Source organism: Daphnia pulicaria, chromosome 8, assembly GCF_021234035.1.
Source record: "Daphnia pulicaria isolate SC F1-1A chromosome 8, SC_F0-13Bv2, whole genome shotgun sequence".
Taxonomy (NCBI): Eukaryota; Metazoa; Arthropoda; class Branchiopoda; order Diplostraca; family Daphniidae; genus Daphnia; species Daphnia pulicaria.
Genome location: NC_060920.1, coordinates 7,103,283 through 7,117,571, shown reverse-complemented (window position 1 = coordinate 7,117,571; position 14,289 = coordinate 7,103,283). Strand labels below are relative to the sequence as shown.

Sequence of the window (14,289 nt, the reverse complement as noted above, 5' to 3'; positions counted from 1 at the left end):
AAATTACTCACAGTACTTAATCCAACTGAACGAAATTAAAAAAAAGCTGCAGAACTTCTCAGGTACACATTGAACGCAAGACACAGCCGAAAGACGTGCGATTCTTGTTGTGATTGTTGCTTCTTAATTGTTTTATTTCTTCATCTCTTTTCTGTGGACAGTTGTGAGCTTTGTGTCCTGTTTGTTCACACGAGAAGCATGTGATGGTTTAGCCGCTGTCTCCATGCTGTCGACGATTCCCGTAGTCGTGCTTGTTTCTTCGGTAGCTCCATCGACGGCCACGAAATCCTCTTCCACCTTGTCTGTGTACGTTGTACCCGCCTTTGGCCGACATAACCGTTTCTTCGTTTGAGTTGGACGCTACAGATGTTTGTTTTGATTTCCATGAAAAATACCAAGAAAATGAACAATGAAGGAAAAGTTGTGTCTACCAACAAAATAAAATACTGCTTGTTTAATTTAGATATCGCAGTTGGATGCACAAGTTGGTTCATTCCGCTTTCAAGAATGACGCAGACATTCGATAATTGAACTTTGGAAATGATGCGAAATTTCCTCGGCTCTCATCCTCGCAACATCCAATTGTGAAAATTCAGTCTTGTCTATGTATTCTTACACCATCCATATCCTTGCAAACTAATCCCTTCCATTTTTGAAGCTCTTAAATAAGCATTTCAGTACCCCATCATGAATACAAAAGACTATGTTACAAGTGAGTACGTTTGCATGAAACGTCTTTTTTTAGGTTTACTGACTGAGCAAACATTTCGGCATTTTAAGTTTCGGATGTTAAGTTCGGATGTTAAGTCAGATGCTTTCGCTTACAAAGAAATTACTGATTTTTTTATGCTGAGAGTTGTGGGCAGGCCATTCGATCAAGACATGTTGGATACTTTCTGACAGCAGAGAGGATCAGCTCCGATGTCCATTCCATTATAGAAAGCGTTTAGGTGAGTGATGTGGCCAGATCGAAGGGCATGGAGGGTGGTTGAAGTGGTGGGATCTTTGGTTTGGTGCCAGGAAATGATGTCAAGTTTAGTCTTGATTTTTTCGTCGGGCTTGTTGCAGAGGTCCTCGTTGCTAGGAAAGAGTTCATTATTGATAAAATTTCCTGAAGGAGAGCTGGCCTTTGCCGTGGCTAATTTGTCGGCTTCTTCATTTCCGACGATCCCAGAGTGGGTGGGAATCCAGCTAATATTGGTGGTTGATCCGCTGTACTTGAGACAGCTCAGCAGATTCCTTATTTCAGCGATGCAATGGTTCGTTGGTTTATCGGAGGACGAGATAGCTTTGATTGCAGAGCTGGAGTCAGGGAAGATGTGGATTACTGGAACTGTCGAATCAGATGCATAGATGGCGGACAGGGTTTTTGAACACCTTGTATTTCAGCCGAGAAAATACTGGATCTGGGGTGAGGCACCAGGACTGAGATTCATTTAGTTACGGGATATAGACGACATAGCTGGAGGAGGGAGGGTTGTTGATGACCGATCCCTCGGTCTAGATGAGAGTGATTGGGGCCCGGATGTTCGTAAGTTGACCGAAAAAGATGTCTGCTATCACTTGTTGGTTTTTTTAGGCCTTTTCTTCGGAATGGGGAACAAACTATTTGATTGCGGAAGGAGAAGTTGTTAGATCTTGGACTTTTATGATGACCACTAGAGCCCGCCCAGGTTGGGAGAGTGGGGGCTCAAGGGTCAGTGTCTTCTAATGATGTATTTAAAATGGCAAAAACGTTTGGCCGTCATGCAGTAATCTTCGTTTAAAAATTATTTTTTAATGGTCAGCGGATCAAATCTATGGCCTCTTGCATCGAAAGCAAATTTGTATCAGTTGTAGTTGAGGGTGTGTAGAAAACCCAATCAAACAATGAAATTTTTACCAGGTTCATCAGTTCATCAGTTAGTTACTTATCTAAACTAGGCTAGTCATAAATTTTTTAAATTTTAATTTGTTTTCCCTATGTCTTTGATGCGCGTGCTACCTTTCCGTCCTATGAAAACAGGGCATAAGATAATGCCTAATGGATGAACACGGTGTTTAAAAATATTGCAAAGTAAATAACAAGTTCATAAAGTTTCGTTCGTGAAAATTAGCAAATTTATTTGAAATATTTGAAAACTCTTCTTAATCAATTTTATACATGCGACTTCTAACAGACATTTACTTTAATGACAGAACTTTAAAAAATATGTGAGAAGAATTGTTGTTTGTTTGTGAGAAGAACAGTTAGTTTGGTTTTAGTATGCTTAAAGCCTTGAAGCAAACCAGATTCCTTATCAGGTAACATCAACATAACAATAAATTCTTTTTCTTCTGCGTCAATTTTCTTCGATGCCAACTAATTTAGAAATATACCATTTCTTATTCTAGGGATGCATACATGCGATTTACATTTAGGATTAAGATTGCAGTAACTAGAATAAAAAAATTTCACGGGGTCATCATTAGAAAGAGAAAAAATTGTCCTTTTTTTCGCTATTTTCTTATTTTTTAAAAATAGTAAGTATAACCCGCACAGTAATTTAAATGAAAAAAACGAGCAAAAAATTGATGAAAAGCGCTAGACTTAGCGCTAACATTTTATTGAAGGCGAAACGATCTTTATAAAAAATAATCCTTTGGCATATAATTTCTTCATGACATGAAATATGCGATAAAAATTGAAGCAAATCCAATTTTTTTCGCGACGAAAAAAATTAAAAATTAGAAGGTAGAAGTTTTTAAAATTAAAGATAAAAAAAAATACATTAAAAAATAAATTAAGTTAAATATCGTCCTGTAATCGTCTTCATTGTGATTTGGTAAAATTTCTTAGAGCATATTCACTCACTAATCTTTGTTGGCCTCATTCTAATGGTGTGTAATGAGATATGCTAGAGTGTTTGATCAGTAACATCTCAATAACACTTTCCATGTCCAAATGTTTTTCCAATAGCTTGGCACATAGTTTTAAAATAAATTTAGGCATATTAATGAAATAATTAGACGTGGCTGAGAAGAAAAAATATTTGACAGCAGTAATGTAAACTCTACACTCAACCTCTTTTGTACAAACCTTGTCTTGCCACTGAAATATTTCGAGTGGATAAATATTTTTTATTATTGTGTGATGGCAGATGAGATAGATTTTTCATCGCCGTTGCCATTCAAATCACTTATTTCGTTTAAGAATCTTTTTTCATGATAGGTGAAATTTAATATTGACGAAACATTGTTTCTCTCTTTCTTTGAGGACTCAAAAAGTCTTTGGTAAAGGTGCATTTTCTTTTAAAAAAGCTTTTCCACACTTTTCTTTTAATTTAAATCTTTATGGAAAATTAAATACAAAAGTAATACATTTCTATGATAATAAATCAACTCATTTAATTGCGCCGAGGGTTTCACTTAAGGCGCCAAAAAACACGCTACTCCGGCAAATTCAAGGGAACCGATAAAATCCCCTTCCGTCAAACATTCCTTTTCCAATCGAAATCATTTTTTCGGAAAACAGTGATTTTGCGAAACAGTATTTGGTATGCATAGAGTAGCAATAATGTTAATTGTGTATCCAAACTAATTCTTTTTTCTTAATATTTAGACAAGGAAATTTTTTTCTTTATTCAGATTACACTACTTACAAAAATCACTTGTTTGTACGTTGAGACGATTAGAATGGTCCATCCACCGTATGATTCTTTTTTTCTAAGTTTATCAATGATGACGTATGTAATCACTATAAAAAAATCAAGAACAATAGTCATGAAATTAGAAACAACAGAATTTAGATACTGCGCATTCGGTAACCTTAAGATGCTTAAAGTATTACGGGCTTTTATTTCTAATTTACGTTTTATTATTTATAAGTCAAAAGTCAAAATTAAGAAGTTAAAAAGAGAATAAAAGCAAAAAATTATTAGATAAAAGGAAAACAGATTCGGTGAGACAACAATTTAATATTCACGTGTTATCTCTAAACTTAACTTCTTGTTAATGGCCCCAGGAAATTGAGAAAACAAGTTTGAATGGCAAAAATGGAAGCTTAGATGAAGGTACCAATCACAGGTATGAAGACGATGGCAGTTAGAGTCAATAAAAGTTGAACTCAAACTTCAATGAGAAAGGCGATGATGAAGAAGAGAGTGAAAGGAATGATGATAAAAGCAAGTTTAGCGATTGCGAGGTTAAGACATCAATGGAAATGTTTCTCCGTTACTTAAATAGTAATGTTCAGTGTCAGCAATAAAAAAACAACAATAAGATTGTAAGGAAAAATTTTATCCCTTGTATGTCGATTCCAATATTCAGACCTTCATGCATTACTTAATATTTAAGGTTTCTTCATTCACATATTTGAAACAAAAAATGTAAAATGCATAAAAGAATAACTAATTTTTAACATATAAATGATGTTTTCAAATATATTTTATGGATAATTGATCTTATAAACGCTAAAAGTTGTGTTGTAAGATTAAGATGAGATGTTTGATTCAAAACATATTAATGATATTAATGATTAACATTATTAATGAAGACAGCTCATCAGCTCTACTTTTGCTATCGGCAGATAATCTTCAAACCGAGTCAAGCAATATATTTGTCCAATCATGGTTCTCAGCATGGTCGGGTTGACGCACACTGGTTGGCTGTTTTGAAGGTGGCTTCTCAAATTTCTTTAGCATTTGATTTGAGCATTTCATCGTTAATCTTTTTTCGAACAGAAAGTAGTAAAGAAATTAGCACTATTCAGTTGTGCTTTCTCTTGTAAACGTCCCGGATACAATAAATTTATCCAACAGGCTTTGATTTAAACATTTTTATTCAATGTTACCATCACTTTTTTCGATACGACGTCCACTTTGATTTGGCATCTTGTGTTTGTTGTTAATGGCCAATGGCATCTAATCCTATAGAGGTAAGCAAGATTGAAGCAGGCAAGACGAGAATTGAGGACGTTTAAGTCGGCGTTAAAAATACCAAGATGAAAAATCAAGAAAAAAGGACGGCTTTGTTGAGGAAAAAGAAGAATAAGAATCGAAGATACTGAGATAAGCAAAAGGAGATGAAGAAGGAGAAGGAGTTGGAAGAGGAGACAAAAGTTAAAAATCTTCATTGTAAAAATCTTCAAGTTCTACTGCGACAGTTCTGATTCTGACGACTTTGAACCTAACATTAAATGGGTCGATCTCGATCGTTGGTGATTGGTGAGACGTCTAAAAAAATTGTTGATGTGTGTGAGACAATAAATTCTGGGATAAATTTACTGCTAAGTTTTCAGACGGCATATTTGTTTTAATCAAAATGACTTGCATGGGAAAACCAGACCAGTAAATTTCTTTCTTCAAATAACGTCTAAAAGAAAAAAAAACGGAAAATATTCAAATTTGTTCGATTATCCGTTGAAAGTTTATATAATAAAATTTTTGTTGCTCACCGAATTGAATGAACTTTAACATGGATTTTTTATGAAATAAGTCGATTTTAAAGATGCTGTAGAATGTGTTAGTTTGATTCAAGGAGAAAGCTTTGTATATTTTCCTCTTCTTCATAATCTTTAATTGGTTGATTTTAGTGTCGTTATATTATCGCGTTTTTGATTTGCACAATATGAAAACTGGAAATAATATACAAATAGATAAAAATATATTCTTGTAACCATTTTGCGTACTCAGCGACGTCTATATCACATTGTTTCATATCAAATTCAAAACAGAAAACAACTTATGAAATTCAATTTCGATTTCATGTCTAAATAATGTTACAAAATGGATATCTATAATTTGATACGACGAAGTCATTGCCCAGACTTGGTAGGGTAGTAAAACTTGTGCACTAATTAAAAAAGTTTGTGCAGCGACAGAGAGAAAAAGAAGATAAAGAAGAGGGATACACTGAAAAGACTATGGGAGCAGGCGAGATGACGTGCCAGCCGGTGTTAAAAGTAATGCCAAGATGGCAAATGAAGAAAAAAGGAAATTTATTTTGAAAAAAAAAGAATATGAATCAGAGATATCGAGAAAGGCAAAGGGATATGAAAAAGTAGAAGCAGTTGGAAGAGAAGTCAAAGAGAAAGGAAGCTGAAGCTGAAACAAAGCGTCGTCGTAAGCCAATATTTTTTTTAATTGATTTCTACGTCGAAAAATATAAAGTATCCTCATTTCCTATTGTAAAACAGTGTAAAGAGACTTAAGTAAAACATGTATGCAGATTTTTTGAGGAACGAAATTGATTGTATTGAAGGTTGGAGAGAAGAGATGTAGAGAAAAGCAAAGGGATAAGAAGAAGAGAAGGAGTTGGAAGAGAAGTTAAAGAGAAAGGAAGCTGAATCAAACCGTCGGCGTAAAACCTTTTTTTATTAAAAAAATGACTTATCTTTCAAAATATAGGTAACCGTAATGACCACCTCTACGACGAAGACGATAAATATAACACGAAATATCCTCTCCTATATTAAAAAACCGCACCCGTGTAATTGAAGTTGTTTCTGTCTGGATGTCGTATGAAGAATTTTTGAGGGAAAGACAAACCAATAATCTTGCATACAATTTCTGAAGTCAATTTTTTGCTGTATTTCAATGCACTAAAAGAGAAACACAAAATCTAGTGTTTCTGTATTCCTATAACCCACAATTCCAACAATTCATCAATTTTAGGGTTAAGAAAAATTACTTTTACTTGTTTCAGATGCTCATTTGCTTTCTTACCGACGGAGAAAAAGAGGAATATAAGAGAAGTTATTGCTTGAGAAAAAATGCAATATGGCAAGAATCAAGCAAAAGGTCACCGTTACTTAATAAAAATTGTATGCTTAATTACTTAATGAAATTGATGATAAAAAAAATTTTATCAATGAACTCATCGCCAAGACGAATGAATATTGAATAAAAGGAAGGGTGATGTTTTGGAAAGCAAAGCACGACCAGCAAAACATAATATGATTAAAGTCCAAGGATTTCAAAACCTACAGAAGGAGTTTTCTACAATATTTAATGTCTTTGAAATGCAATTTCTAAACGGAAGGATCCCTATTCAGGGCTGACGCCAAAATGGCCAGAGACGAGGAATTATTGTCAATTTTGAAGAAAAGGATGGAAAAATTGAAAAAAATTAGGGAGAAGCAGAAGGAAAAAAATTTGGAGAGAAATTTGGCGAAGGAGGAAGCTGAAGCATACGTTTTTAAAACACTTCGAGTTGGGTTACAAGCCATCCGTGTTTTACTACCTTTTTGCCATAAATAACATACAATCTTTCAAAGTTTAGATGATTGTAAGGACTTATACGACCTGTATGATGAAGATTACAAGCTGAAAACTAAATATCTTCATTTCGAGTAACTACATTTAAATTAATGACAGGGTAATATACTGCAATAACATAAACTGCAATAAAACCGGTTCCCAGTTTCTGTGTCATAAAGGCCGTTATAATTATTCTGCCTTTTATTGAGTTTGTCTAAAATAGAAGAAATCTTTTCAACCATAGATGATGAGAAGAAGCAGAGACAACAACAATAAGTCCCTGCAGAATAAAATGTGTATGAACTCGTAATCTCTCTAGAAAAACATGTCAGATTGAGGAAATTGTACTAGATGATCAGGGTTGACCGTTTTAAAAACACTGCCTTGTCGTTAAAGTGTTGAAAAATTCTTCTTCTATGGGTCTGTTTAGGACCCACTTGGTCGAGTTAATTTCCTATGAGCTGATTTCCTTAAACCATACACTTAAACTGTACACATAGAGTTAGTTTACCATCGTTGTCAAATGATATACGTAATTTGTGAGCTGTTGATAAACTTCGAACGGATACCGCAGAGTACCCAGCGGGAAAAGTCATGTATGACCTTAAAAAAAGGAATAAAAAGAAATGAGGAAATTGTACTAGATGATCAGGGTTTAAGTTTGTAAAACATTTAGTTGTCGTACAAGGGCTGAAAAATTATGTTACCGTAACGACAGATGTGTCGGCTGCTAAAAATTACTCGTTTTTTTGTGCGATATGCCATATTGACGAACATATAGAACACAACTTTCAAACTAGAAAAACTGTCATGCGTTCATGACAACCGAATTCAAGACATAAGTCACCTGGTGCAGCTTTTCAGATCGCACAGGAATTTCAACCAGATATTCATTTTACCTTCGTTTCACGTAAAAATATTTATATCAAATTAATGTTGTGTCAATAAATTGGTTGTTGCCTCTTCCATTATTTATATGAATCGAATATGACATCAGATTTTTTCCATGAACCTCGTACAAAACAAATTTTAGCGTTTTATTACCAATTAATTAGACAAAAAATATATATTAGAAACACAATGAATATGTTTTTCATCGTATAATATTTGTTGTTGTCGTTCTTTTGCTGATAAAACATCACTAGTTAAGTAACGGAGAAGCATTACCAATTATGGGTTAATCTTGCAATAGCTGAGTTCACTGTTATCACAACATTTTTACAGAATAGTTCTTTGTACTGTAAATTTACTCAAAATCCATATACTGAGCTTATCAGGCTTGTTTCATTGGTCTCCATTTCCTTCCGTCTCAAAAATGTCTCCTCCTAAGTCCCTACTAAATCCCTACAGGAAGAAACCTGACAAAATCTTTTCAGTAATGCGTTTGAGAATTTTTCACGTTTATACGCAGGTGTGTGTCTTAGGCCCAGTTGAAATGCCTGTCAACAAGTTTTACATTAATTTTGTCGTCTTCTTCTTCACCGTAATCATGCAACAACAGCTAATACTAAGTTGTAACATTCATCAGTTGTTGTCAAGAGCACCGAGCGACCTGCAATAACAGGGCCGTATTTAATGATATGCCTGAAAATCGATTGGCGGTGATTTAGGACTTAACGAAATAGGACAGGTAGAAATAGGACTACGTTTTAGGACTAAGTAGAAATAGGACTGGTCGAAATAGGACTACTTTTGGCAACTGATTATTGCCAGTCCTATTTCTCCTTACGAGCAGTCCTATTTCTACCATCCATTAGTCCTATTTCTACCTGTCCTATTTCAACAGATAAGATATCTGGCATCCTTGTCGGATGTGCCAGAAGTCGATTAAAACGAAGATCCGGCACCGTTCATATACTATTCAGCCAATGAAACTATGTTAGTAATAGTCCAGTTCGTTTTTCATTTGTAACTTGTACATTTCAAAACTTTTTTAACTTTTTTTTCATGAAAAGGTTGAATGCAATCATGCTAATAAAGCCCATTGATATTTCTAACAAATGGGCTTTATTAACATGATTGCATTCAACCTTTTCATGAAAAAAAAGTTAAAAAAGTAAAAAGTAGTCCTATTTCGACCAGTCCTATTTCTACTTAGTCCTAAAACGTAGTCCTATTTCTACCTGTCCTATTTCGTTTCAGTCCTATTTCACCGACTACCGAAAAATCTTGCCTCAAAGTCTCGAACGCAGTTTATGTAGACTTCGAACACAATTTTGTGTCGAACTTGAACACCTCGAAAATGATTTTATTTTTACTCAGAACACCTCGAACATGATTTCATGTCAAAATCGTACGTAATTTGATGTCCAACTCGAACACAATTAACTTCATAATCGAACTTTTTTAAAACATTTTTATGTCGAAATCAAAACGACCCATAGGAACCAAACTGAGAACGTCATTTTTTCGGAAACACAACTAGTAAGTCGCCAAACTCTTGCCCAAAATCCAACCATTTGTCGATGAACTCCACATGTAACGTTGCAATTAAGCAATGACATACAGATGCGCTCAAAAGTTGTACGTCAAACTCAAACTTTTCAATCACACGATTGTTGGTCACCAAATTCACTCTCCTAAAATACTTATCGAATTCCGTAATAATTATTTAAACAGAGAACTTCAATCTATCGGGCAATGTCCTCTGCAATATTAATACGTTCGCTTTTTGGTGTGACTACCCACAACCAGCAGACCTGCTAGAAAAAGAGGATTTTCCCGATTCCCTTTTTATTTGCCAACACCAGGAATTGCGTGTTTTTAGGCGCCAACGCCAGTACACATATAAAACTATGTCATGGTAATGAAATATAGCGATTCCATCATTGCTATTAAATGCATTGAGAGGATTTCTTATTATAGAAATTTATTGAAAAAAGTGTGCAAAACTGGGATGTCTCACTTCGAATGCAATGAAGGCGATTTTTATGACATTAAGTCATTTTGAGCATTTTCTTAAGATTCCCTTGGAGAAGAAATGAACCTGAATTATAGATTTTTTCTTACCAATCTTAGGATTTATTATTAGAATATTTTAATGAAATGTGTCTTTGTTTATCGAGGACGACCGCTGAATTAAATAACAACTTATACTGTTCGTACTGAGAAAAAATGTACATATAGTTCGTGACGTGATTGTATCGCACTGGCATGCAACCTAGGATGCCCGTTAATTATTTGTCTTTTCTTCACTTCCGTGATACAAGGGGGTCTTAATTCTAATTCTAAATACAACCCTCCACATCGATTCATTGAGTGCTATTTTGCAGAACCAAACTTAGCACCAGTTTCTTTTCAATTGGAGGAAACAGCGTTACCCATCGCAGTTATTTCTCTAGCTGCTGGTTGGAACACAATGTACGGTAACAGCGATGGGTTTCATATACAAAAAAAAATCAAAACTTCACTGCTCGTAACGATGGTAAACCTGCTATGCGAGCCTTTATTACTTTCCCAGAAATAACAACTGCTCTAGCCCTTGCTGGAAATATTGATTTTTACCCGTGGATTTTGAAACCTAAGGGTAACTACGGAATATTTCTTTTACTGAATTAGAATTGTCTTTTAATTTTCAAAAATGAGCAGATGCTTACGGTGAAGAAGTATTACTGTGCGAGAGTGGCCTCCTCGCGGATGCAATCCAGGCGAGGTAACCTACCAAGCTCTATGGTATTATACGAATATTAAAGTTATGGCTTAGATCCCAAAAATCAATGCTACTGACCAACCAAAATTTATTTTTTGACCATTTTACTTTGTTGGTGAAATAAGAAACATTATTTTTTGAAAATATGCTTTATTGTAGTTATCTAGATTTTGTCAAGAAATAACAGAATAAAAAAAATCAAAATAAACTATTGAAACATCACAATTAAACAGCGGGATTTATATGGCTAGACTAAAACTTGTACAAATTCTCGATTCTGTAAAAAACAAAAACTGTTGAACTACTAAAAATTTAAGACGAGACCTTCCAGTACTGCAGATGGCAAATGACGAAGAAAGCCTTCTAATTAAAAAAAGCGTTTTTAAATGTATGTTTAGACTTTTTCAAAATTTTGTAAATTACCTAACAAGATTCGTTATTTTGACAGGCCATGTGATAAGTCTCCACGGAAAATTTCTTTGTGTGTTGATATTTCTCCTTAATATCTTTAATCCTCTCGTTGGTCCTCACAAATACATTGTTCTGAATCCTGACATCTTTTCCCTGTAATATCTTTTAATCTTTTAATCTTTTATCTTTCAATCTTTTATTAATCAAATTCATCTGAGTTTCTTAGAATAGAAATTAAATTAGATTATATCAGTACAAATTGCCCTTCTTAGGAGCATGCATGTTTATCCGATAATGCCATCCTTCGGTATCATTATTCGTCTGCACTTCTGGAAAAAAGACGCTCCAAGTATCTCGACACCAAACATGAATTGTAATCCACTTTTTCTCGACATAGTCGAAGAACGTTCTCAGATCTGTAATAGGCAATGGTGGAAGATTATCGTCGGTTCTTTCTTCGTTTAATGCAAAACAAATCATAAACTAAATGGAATGATCGATCCTTCACTTTTTTATACAACCTGGAATTTCTTGATATGGGGTGAATGACAAAGCTAATACTTTCCAAACTAACTCTTTGATTTTTTAATCTCTCCTGTAAGCTACCGAAAATACAAGTCTTTTAAATTACGATTAACTGTTTGCGCTGAATAAAAATTGCAACATAAAATCTTCGTGTCAGGGAAAACATCGTCTGTTTTATTAGTCGCCGTTTCAAAATCCAAGACCTCTTCTATGGAACACCATAGTGATAATGAATTAAGTGCTCGAAAATTTAGTGCTCGGTCCAATTAAGTGATCGGTCCTTTCCTTTTCGCCTGCTAGGGGGCGGGTCTATTTTTGTCGTTTCTCCTCCCCTTGGAGGGGGAGATCGGAGATATCGATTTAAATGCAATAGTTTTGAAACAATTGATTAACAGACGAAGTTTCCCGGTGTGTCACGCTGTCAGTCCTGTGGTCCGTGAGTTGTCGTGGACTTTTATTGTGTTGTTTCTCATTTGCAATTTTTGCTCATCATTTCTATTCCGGTAAGTTGAACTAGTGTTTCTCTTCTTATCGCCAATTGCTTAACTAATTTCGTTCTTTTACCAGATCGCGAGTCTATCTTTGGAAATTTTGGTTAAATTCTTTTTGGTATGCTAATCTGCTCAGAGATTTTAACAGAATTTAACCAAAATTTCCAAAATAGGCTCAGGATCTGGTGTTTCATTGGCAATAGTGCTTTTAGTTGAAGAAGTTGAAGCGATAACTGAATCTGGGAAAGAAATGATTGCTGCATTGTGCCTTTTCGGAGATCTTTGGTGGCAACGAGGGCTCAGTTTTCTGTTCAGATTAGGTCGTGATTGCTTTAGCGGAATCAAATTAACTTCAACGATGGGTGAAGAAATGCTCTCCAGCTCACAAGCAAAACATTTAAACGAATTGTCCCGCTTTGCGATCTTGTAACCATCCTTATCAATCACTAAAGTAAAATTTAAAAATCAGTAAATATCATAGAAAAACATCAATTTCACAAAGAAGTTTTCAGCAAACAAGAAATGATGATATGGAAAAAAGTCTCTTCAATTTTCTACATTTCAAATCTTTCAGTAATAAGCAGACCACAAAATAGTAAAGTTCCAGGAGTGAACTTACATGTAAAACAGCGTCGATAGACAGAACCGATACCTCGAACTGATTGCACTTCATTTTCTGATCTCCCATTTTAAACGCTATCTTACACACGAGAAACTCCATTCTTGGCAAAAGATGAAACACAACTTTCGTAGTTTCAATTTTTTCTTCTTATATAGGACGTCAAAGCAAAGCAATACAAGGTCATTCCAGACGTAACCCTTGTAACAATCCCATGGCGCTTGTTTACTCGTAAAGAATTCTTAGAGGCTTCAACTATCATCTCTACCGAAACGTCATGGAAGACCACTGGAAAATCAACAGCAGTCACTTTCTTAGAAAAAAGTGGTCTACTCTATTTAAAACAAAAACTAAAAATGAAAAAACATTTATTAAAAAACATACAATTTAATATAAATACAGTGGTGATGATAGCTTAAGTTACTAAGTTCATCAGTTACCAAGACATTTAAGTCAATAAACGTTATTTGGCCACACGAGAAAGGGCCCTGATTACTTTATACCACTGGCCAACATGCTTCCGTGCCGTGAATCAGCTCTACTTTTGCTATTGGCAGATAATCTTCAAACCGAGTCGAGCAATATATTTGTCCAATCATGGTTCTCAGCATTGTCGGGTTGACGCACACTGGTTGGCTGTTTTGAAGGTGACTGCTCAAATTTCTGTATCATTTGATTTGAGCATTTCATCGTTAATCTTTTTTCGAACAGAAAGTAGTAAAGAGATTAGCACTATTCAGTTGTGCTTTCTCTTGTAAACGTCCTGCATACAATAAATTTATCCAATAGGCTTTGATTTAAACATTTTTATTCAATGTTACCATAATTTTTTTCGATACGACGTCCACTTCGATTTGGCAACATCTATTTTCCATCTACTGGAACATGAAGTACGGACAAAAAAACGTGCTTGTTGTTTCAAAAAGTGTTAATATTATCGGTGTTAACATCGAAGTCGAGTACTTCGAAAACAAAACCTATTATGACCCTAATAAAATACCACGAGATTACTGCACAGGATGTGGAAAGACATACTACTAAACAACAACGAAAAAATAATTTAGTTTTTCCTTCAATGCATTTAATTTTTAAACGGAATAGATAAATTATCGACTGGCTTACTACTACTACAATAAAGCATTGGCTTTGAAAATACTTTGATAAGATTAACTTGAAATCCAAATCTACCAATGGATACTTGCCCAAAAAAACGAAAACGAAATCTGAATTGATACTAAAGAGAATAATTCAACAGTGTTAGTCATTGACATTTTTTTAAATTGACTTAAAAAACCCTATAGGGAAGCTGCAGATGAAAGTTAAAATGTAGTCCCTGACTGTTTCGGGAGAAAAAATAATTGTAGGAAAAGCACCGAT

The 14,289-nt window shown here is 34.6% G+C and overlaps 1 long non-coding RNA gene across 1 annotated transcript; it reads left to right on the top strand.

Moving 5' to 3' along the window:
• The first annotated feature begins 12,093 nt into the window (after positions 1-12,093).
• On the top strand, positions 12,094-12,480 carry LOC124352522. Its single transcript, XR_006921473.1, has 2 exons — positions 12,094-12,261; positions 12,311-12,480. It is a non-coding gene; the product is annotated as an uncharacterized LOC124352522 (long non-coding RNA).
• Positions 12,481-14,289: the final 1,809 nt, after the last annotated feature.